Source organism: Nicotiana attenuata, unplaced genomic scaffold, assembly GCF_001879085.1.
Source record: "Nicotiana attenuata strain UT unplaced genomic scaffold, NIATTr2, whole genome shotgun sequence".
NCBI classification, from domain to species: domain Eukaryota; kingdom Viridiplantae; phylum Streptophyta; class Magnoliopsida; order Solanales; family Solanaceae; genus Nicotiana; species Nicotiana attenuata.
The window spans coordinates 56,367-65,326 of record NW_017673285.1 but is presented as its reverse complement, the minus strand read 5'-3'; positions in this window follow the sequence as shown (position 1 = coordinate 65,326).

The following is an 8,960-nucleotide window of genomic DNA, read 5'->3' as shown; positions in this document are numbered from 1 at the left end:
CTCAATCAATTTGAAAGAAGTCAAGTCTGGCATCTAGTTCCTAGACCCAAGGACAGGTCAATCATTGGCACCAAATGGGTCTTCAGGACAAAACTTGATGAAGATGGAACTGTTACAAGAAACAAGGCAAGGCTGGTGGTTCAGGGCTACAGCCAAGAGGAAGGCATTGACTATGATGAGACCTTTGCTCCAGTTGCAAGACTAGAGGCAATCAGACTCCTCATTGCCTTTGCAGCACATATGGAATTCACCCTCCATCAGATGGATGTCAAAAGTGCCTTCCTAAATGGCTACCTCAAGGAGGAAGTGTTTGTGAAACAACCTCCAGGATTTGAAAGCAAGGAATGTCCTGAGCATGTGTACAAGCTGGACAAAGCTCTATATGGGCTCAAACAGGCCCCATGAGCTTGGTATGAACGACTATCAAAATTCCTACTGGAGCATGGGTACAAAAAAGGTAAAATTGACAGCACTTTGTTCCTATGGGAAAAACGTAAAGACCTCCCTGTTGTACAAATATATGTTGATGACATAATATTTGGGGCCACTACTGATAGGTTGAGTAAGGACTTTGCAAAATTAATGGGAAGTGAGTTTGAAATGAGTATGATGGGTGAACTAAATTTCTTCCTAGGCTTGCAAATCAAACAAAGTCCAAATGGGACCATGATCCATCAGCAGAAGTATACAAAACAACTAATCAAAAAGTTTAAAATGGAGGGCTGCAAAGAAATAGATACACCTATTGCAACTGCCACTAAATTAGATGTTGATGAACCTGGTTCATCAGTTGATCAAAAGTTGTATAGGGGTATGATTGGTTCACTTTTGTATCTTACTGCTAGCAGACCTGACATTGTTTTCAGCGTAGGACTTTGTGCTCGTTTCCAGGCAAATCCAAAGGAGTCACATTTGACTGCTGTCAAGAGGATACTGAGATATCTGAAAGGCACCACAGATTTGTGCCTTTGGTATCCCAAAGGTAGTAATTTTGATCTGGTAGGATATGCTGATGCTGATTATGCAGGTTTCTCAGTGGACAGGAAAAGTACTTCAGGTATGGCACATTTCCTGGGGTCATGTCTAGTGTCATGGGCTACCAAAAAGCAAAATTCAGTAGCCCTGTCTACTGCTGAGGCTGAATATGTTGCTGCTGCCTCTTGTTGTGCTCAATTGCTATGGATCAAACAACAGCTGGTAGACTTTGGAATTGAAGTGGGGTGTATTCCAATATTTTGTGATAACACTAGTGCTATAAGTATGACAAAGAACCATGTTCATCATAAAAGGACCAAGCACATAGATGTTAGACACCACTTCTTAAGAGATAACTATGAGAAAGGGTTAATCTCCATAGAACTTTGTGCTACTGATAAACAAATAGCTGACATCTTCACTAAAGCACTGAGTAGATAAAACTTTGAAAGGAACAGGTTGGAATTAGGGATGATTAAGATCACCTAAAAGGTCCAGTTAGAATGCACAATGAAAAAAATTGAAAAATGAAAAAAAATTGAAAAAAAAATATTGGTTAGGAGTTCTTAATTCAATGTAAATATCTAGACTAATTCTTACTCAGTCTCATACTTCAATTAGTATACTCCTATGACATGTGTTTATATGAATCTTTAATCTCTTACAAAGTTTTTCTATTCTGACATTTGAGGCATGATCAAGAGAAGTTTTACATGAAGAACCTGGTTCATCAGTATAAGCTCATGAGAAAGTTCAGGTATGTTTCTATACTTTGCACAATTAGAAAGATAAAATTACCAATCATGAGCAGAAGTCCTAATTACACCAAACTTCCAGAAATTCTATCCGTTGAGCATTGAACCAGTTTCATTATCCTAGGAGTCTAACTAAAACGGGATTGTTTCCTAAAAACTAGCGTCACTCATTAATCTCTAAAGAGACCGGAATTCTAACTTGATTAGACTCCTAATTGACCACTGAAAAGGTTGTCGTTACAGGCTTAATCATGATCCCTCTTTAAATACACTCCACACCTTCTCTCATCACTCATAACCGTCATTTACTTCTCCAATACTTCTGATAAACCCCTTTCTTCTCCAAAATTTCCCAAAAGATTTCCAGAAATTCTTCGCCATGACTAATCCTCAAGACAATCCTGGAACTCCCACACCTGTTTCCCCTAATACTTCATCATTAACACCTCCAGTTGAAACCCCAAAATCCAGATTTCACCGGCAAAAGATGTTAGCCAGAAAAACTGTAGCATCCGGCTCTCTCAGAAAAATCTTGAACGAGAAATTACAGGCCAGTCAAAGAAAAGAGGTTTCAGCTGAAGAATCTGACTCAAGCTCTGAGTCTGAAAAGTTCATCTCTGCTAGTGAAGGAGAAGAACCTGGGTCTTCTGATAATGACAAGAGTCAAGAAACCCCAGGTGAGGTAAACACCTGTTATGTATTTTCTGATGTAGTAGAGAAGGAAGATAGTAGGTTTGTGTTGGTGGGTTCTGTGAAAAGTGCTGAAGGGGCTTAGTCTAGTAGGAGGAGAAAGAAAAAGAAAGGAGAGGTTCTTGCTATTTGTGGTGGAGGAGAAGAAGGTGGCTTAAAGTCAGGGGGAAGCGGATCAGGAGAGGCTGCTGAGGGACTTGTTCAAATGAGTAAGCAACAAGAAGAACAAGGTTCTTCTGTGGATGAGACTTTAGCAGATATGCTAAAGAAAGTAGGGGCCAGTTATGACCCAAAGAAGCGCAAGGCGTCTTCACAAAGGACCCCAGTTGCTTCTGAACCCTCAAAGAAAAGAAAAGTAACATCTCCCAAGACTGCTGCTACTTCTGTATCTAGAGGAAGAGCTACAAGGAGCAAAGTAAGGCAAAGTGAAGCTGAACTGCAGGAAGCATTAGAGAAGAGTAAGAAAAAGAAGAAGGAAAAGGGAAAAGAAAAGGTAGTGGAAAGTTCTGAGGCTGCTGAAGAAGAGGAGGAGGAGATGGAAGTGGTCCATCAAGAGAGAGGTACAACTGTGGAGGTTCCCACTGACAAACCAAAAAGAACCAAGACTCCTGCAAAGAAGTCTTCAAAATCTGTACCTGCTGAACCTTCTTTGGCTAGAAGAACTAGGTCTGCAGTAAAGCGAAAACAAGTGAAAATTACTGAAGAAGAAGATGAAGAGTGGAGTGGAGAAGAAGAAGAGGAGGAATCTGAACAAGAGCAAGATCGTTTTGTTATTTTTAGCAGAAGGAAGATATTGAAGGGTAGGCTGCTAAAAGACCTGGAGGAGCCAGGCATGCTTAGGTTGTTGGATGTTTTAGCTGCACAGGGTTGGTAGGACATGGTCCTTCAGATGGATGGAAGACTAGCCAGAAGAGAGCTGATTGAATTCATGGCAAATGGTTCTGTGAAAAATGGGCTAGTGACCAGTGTGGTGAAAGGTGTGAAGGTGAAGTTTGATGCACCTGAATTGGGCAGGATTCTAGACATTCCAAGTGAGGGATATGATGATTACACCAAGCAAAGGTGGCCTTGTCTTGATAATCTGCCCACAGCACTCTAAATCACCAGGAACTTCTGTGATACAAAGGATGCTGAAGAGGTGCCTGAAGCAAGATTTGTTCAAAAGAGTGAAATGAAGCCAGAACATAAAGTGATCTTTGAGTTTGTGAACAAGTACCTGCTGCCTAGACAGGAGAGGAGGCACACTGCAAATTACATGGACCTGGTTCTCATGGAGTGTCTTGTAAGGGTAAGCAGATTAATGGCCTGCTTCATGTAAAACTGTTGGCAAGAGTCATCAATGGTTCAAAGGCTCATGCTACTCCTATGGATTCATTTTAACAACTGTACTGGACAGGCTGAACGTTCCTTTGAAGAAATGGGAAATGGCCTCCAGTAAGGAGCACTTTGGAATCAAGACTCTCCAGGCCTGTGGCTATCTGCTAAGTGTAGCCCCTATTGAACCGGGTTCATCGGTGAAGACTCCAGTGAATAGCAAGGTTAGGGCTTTGGTTCACGAATGTGGGACCAAAGATGCCGAGATTGCTAGGCTTCAGGCTCGTATGGCTGAGTTGGAAGAAGAAAGGAATGGGCTGAAAGCAGAACTAGCAAAAGAGAAAGAAAAGAGTGAAGGGATGCTACAAACAATGCTCAACTTACTCCAATCCCAACCCTCTAGTTCTTCAAAGCCTTAGCCCTCTTTGTCCTAGTTCTGAACCAGTTCAGTTAACCCCCAGTGACCCAGATTAGGGATTTTTCTTGTTTTTGCTCATGGTTGGTTGTTTTTGTTCTTTCTTTTTGTGGACTGTCTTGTAGAAGCACTGCCTTATCAATGACAATTTGCATTTCTCTTGTTTTATGATGATTCTGCTCTTAATAGTTATATTTGTCAAGTTGATTTTTGATTAACTAAAGCATGCTTTCACTTGCAGTTGCCCCAGTGGCCATGAGTAATGATTAATATTCTGGGATTCACATGTTTATGCAACTTTTCGATGATGCCAAAAGGGGGAAGATATTGTGTATTGTGCTTAAAAACTATTTTTCTGAACAGTGATGTTTATGACCTAATTAAATCTGGCCCTTAATGATAAGTTAAAGTTTTCAAGTGATGATATTTTAGCTGAGTTCCACAGGTTCTCTGATCAGTAAAAGCACAGAGTTTGTCATCATCAAAAAGGGGGAATTTGTTGGCCCAAGATCAGTTGAAGTTTTGAAGAATGACAAATGAACTCAGTGAAGGACCAGGTCCATCTTAGGAGACACAGTTGTTATGGCCCATGCACATGAGATGCACGTGAAGAAGATAAGTCCTTGGGGATCAAGCAGCAATATCTTCTGAATATCTTCTGACCTGATCGAAAAGATTGCATATGGGATAAGGAGAAGATGTCTCCTTATAAGAAGAGAACACATCCGGATAAGGGTTGGAGTTTGGATCGGTCTAGGACTCAAACTCAATGGAGGATCAGAAATTGAGTTACAATCCAACTCTAATTACTAATCTAATAAATAACTGAGTTGTTCTCTTTTACAGGTATGCACATACGCTGAAGTTAAGCAAAATTGAGAGCAAAAGAGCAAGGCTATTTTGCAAGCAATTTATGTGAGATTGAGTGTGCACGCCTGCAGCTACTTGAACAAGATAGAAGAACCAGTTCCATTGTGTTTATTCTTATTCTAGTTCAATTGTAGTAGGTGATTTAAAACTTGTACCTTTCCAGCTTTCATAGAAGCAATTGTATTAGGTACTTTGAGTATTCAAGTTAGAGTTAACTTGAAAGTGTCGCAACAGTTGAGGCTGTGTGCCACACTGGGATTAGAGTTAATCCTTAGGTTTACAAGAGTTTTGTAAATGCTGTTTTTGGCTCATTGAGTTTAGTGGATGTTTGGGAAAATCCTACTGAGTAGTAGGTCGTGGTTTTTTCACCTTTTGAGCCAGGTGTTTTCCACGTAAAAATCCTTGTGTTCTTTTATTTTCTGTATTTTAATTCCGCAAACAGTAGTAGTTAGAACACCTAGAAGAATCAGGTTCTTCTAGATCGAAAATTGGGTACCACACAAATCACCCCCCCTCTTGTGTGGTATTGACGTTTGGAACATCATGTTATAATAGGGTCATTTTTTAATTTTTTAAAATTTTTTAACTGGATCCTTTTTAAATATTTCAACAAAGATCTCATGCTTTTAATAATCTTTTTCTTCTTAAAAGAGACGTTAGATGGAATTCCATGGAGCTGTTGTTTATTGTATTAGAAGTAGATGATGGAAATAATAATTATTTCTCTCTTCTCGGTGCTTAACTTTTATGTGTAGCCTACGATTTCACCTCTTGTTGGATTTCTCAGGTTCTCGCTTCCATCCTCCTTATGTAATGTGTCAAGAATAAATTATGGGCACAATTTGATCTCACAGTTTAACAATAACCTCTTATGACTTTTCATTTAACTTTATGAAAGCATAGCCACAATCACGATTCCCCTATCTCCTTTCACTAATAATATTACCCACAAAAGCTGCAATCGGTAGGAATGATACTTAGTTTGGTGGGTAGAAAAACTAATTAATGGGTATGTAAGGGTAATTAGTTTAGTTTTTTTGTGAGTAAAACTATAAAACTCACATTAAAAGAAATGAGTCATTTGAATCTGGTGCTGCCACGTGACACTCCATCCAAAATAAGGGTTTTTGTTTCAAAGTATGACGGCAGGGGCATAAATAGCCCAATAGTATAAAGAAGGGTATTTTTAAATTATTTTTGAAATTAAAAGGATATATTTGGCCCTTTACCGTATAAAATATTGCATCAGAACAATTTCGAGAGGAGGTTTTGACGTAACATCTTATGCCTATTGGATCCAAAATTTAAAATTTTCGAGTTCATTCTTCAGCATTAAATTTATTTTATTTCTTAAATTTGGGTTTAAACCTGCTATTTATTACAATTTTAATAATATTTTATATATAAAGTTATACTTAGCATCAAAAATAATAAATTTGGATAAACCTGCCATAAGCATACCACTTAGGCTAGGTATATTGAACACCGTTGAAGAACTTTCGACTTTGATAATGTTGTCACAAATTGTTCATGGTTGTCAAATGCAAGTTAAAAGTAAGCCTTTATCATGAACACTAACTTAACTTATAGCTAGTTTGGTCAAACTTATAAAATCAGCTTATTTCGAAAAATATTTTTGATGAGAATCAGTTTGTGTTTAACTAATTAATTTTAAAAATATTTTTGAATAACAATTAGTATTTTGGCCAAATTTTTACAAAATTGCTTTTTAAAGTGTACTNCCTGGGTACTATTTCTAACATCCAAAGATGAGGCATTTGAAATGTTTACTGCCTTTTTAGAATAACTCAGAAACAATTAGGAAATCAACTTGCATCCATTAGGTCTGATCATGGAACTGAATTTGAAAATGTAAAATTTGCTGAATATTGTGATGAAAATGGTATAGATCACAACTTCTCTGCCCCTAGAACTCCTCAGCAAAATGGTGTAGTTGAAAGAAAGAACAGGACCCTTGAGGATATGGTAAGGACCATGCTTCTCTCTAGCAAATTACCCCACAGCTTCTGGGCAGAGGCTGTAAACACTGCATGTTACATAATCAATAGATGCATGACTAGACCTCTTGTTGAGAAAACTCCCTATGAATTACTTAAAGGGAGAAAACCAAACATATCCCACCTTAGGGCATTTGGGTGCAAGTGCTATGTGCACAATAATGGAAAAGACTCCCTAGGTAAGTTTGATCCCAGAAGTGATGAGGGAGTATTCTTGGGATATTCTTCACATAGCAAAGCATATAAAGTATTTAATAAAAGAACTCTGTGTGTAGAAGAAAGTGTGCATGTTGTATTTGATGAAACTAACATTCTTTCTAAGAGACAGGAACATGAAGATGAAGCCATTGGCTTGGTAAAAGAATTGACTGAAGCAGCATCAAAAGAAGGAACAGGTGATGGAACAGGTTCTTCCAGTCTGGGCAACCTGACAGGGGAACTAATCAGGGAGAAAATGAAACAAACTCTTTATAAGAACCTGTTCATGAACCTGTTCCTCATCAACAGAACACAGGAGAATCATCTAGTAGAAACCAGTTGTTGGTGAAATCTCACAAGTATCAGAGTTCTCATCCCATTGAGAACATCATTAATGATCCAACATCTGGAGTCAAAACTAGATCACAATTAAAGAATCTGTGTGCATTTGATGCTTTTCTATCTCTTATTGAACCTAAAAATGTTGTTGAGGCTTTGCAGGATGCAGACTGGGTCAATGCTATGCAGGACGAACTCAATCAATTTGAAAGAAGTCAAGTCTGGCATCTAGTTCCTAGACCCAAGGACAGGTCAATCATTGGCACCAAATGGGTCTTCAGGAACAAACTTGATGAAGATGGAACTGTCACAAGAAACAAGGCAAGGTTGGTGGTTCAGGGCTACAGGCAAGAGGAAGGCATTGACTATGATGAGACCTTTGCTCCAATTGCAAGACTAGAGACAATCAGACTCCCCATTGCCTTTGCAGCACATATGGAATTCAACCTCCATCAGATGGATGTCAAAAGTGCCTTCTTAAATGGCTACCTCAAGGAGGAAGTGTTTGTGAAACAACCTCCAGGTTTTGAAAGCAAGGAATGTCCTGAGCATGTGTACAAGCTGGACAAAGCTCTATATGGGCTCAAACAGGCTCCAATATCTTGGTATGAACGACTATCAAAATTCCTACTGGAGCATGGGTACAAAAGAGGTAAAATTGACCGCACTTTGTTCCTAAGGGAAAAAGGTAAAGACCTCCTTGTTGTACAAATATATGTTGATGACATAATATTTGGGGCCACTACTGATAGGTTGAGTAAGGACTTTGCAAAATTAATGGGAAGTGAGTTTGAAATGAGTATGATGGGTGAACTAAATTTCTTCCTAGGCTTGCAAATCAAACAAAGTCCAAATAGGACCATGATCCATCAGCAGAAGTATACAAAAGAACTAATCAAAAAGTTTAAAATGGAGGGCTCCAAAGAAATAGATACACCTATTGCAACTGACACTAAATTAGATGTTGATGAACCTGGTTCATCAGTTGATCAAAAGTTGTATAGGGGTATGATTGGTTCACTTTTGTATCTTACTGCTAGCAGACCTGACATTGTTTTCAGTGTAGGACTTTGTGCTCGTTTCCAGGCAAATCCAAAGGAGTCACATTTGACTGTTGTCAAGAGGATACTGAGATATCTGAAAGGCACCACAGATTTGTGTCTTTGGTATCCCAAAGGTAGTAATTTTGATCTGGTAGGATATATTGTAACGACCCGACCGGTCGTTTAGAGCCCCAGCGCGTCGTTCAGCAGTCTGAGGCCATGAGCAGCTTCATTTCAGCTATTATGACTTGTACGCGTGGTCGGAATTAAATTCCGGGAAGTTCAGAGTTGATTTGGAAAGAGAATTCTCATTTCAAAAGCTTAAAGTTGAAAGAATTAACTA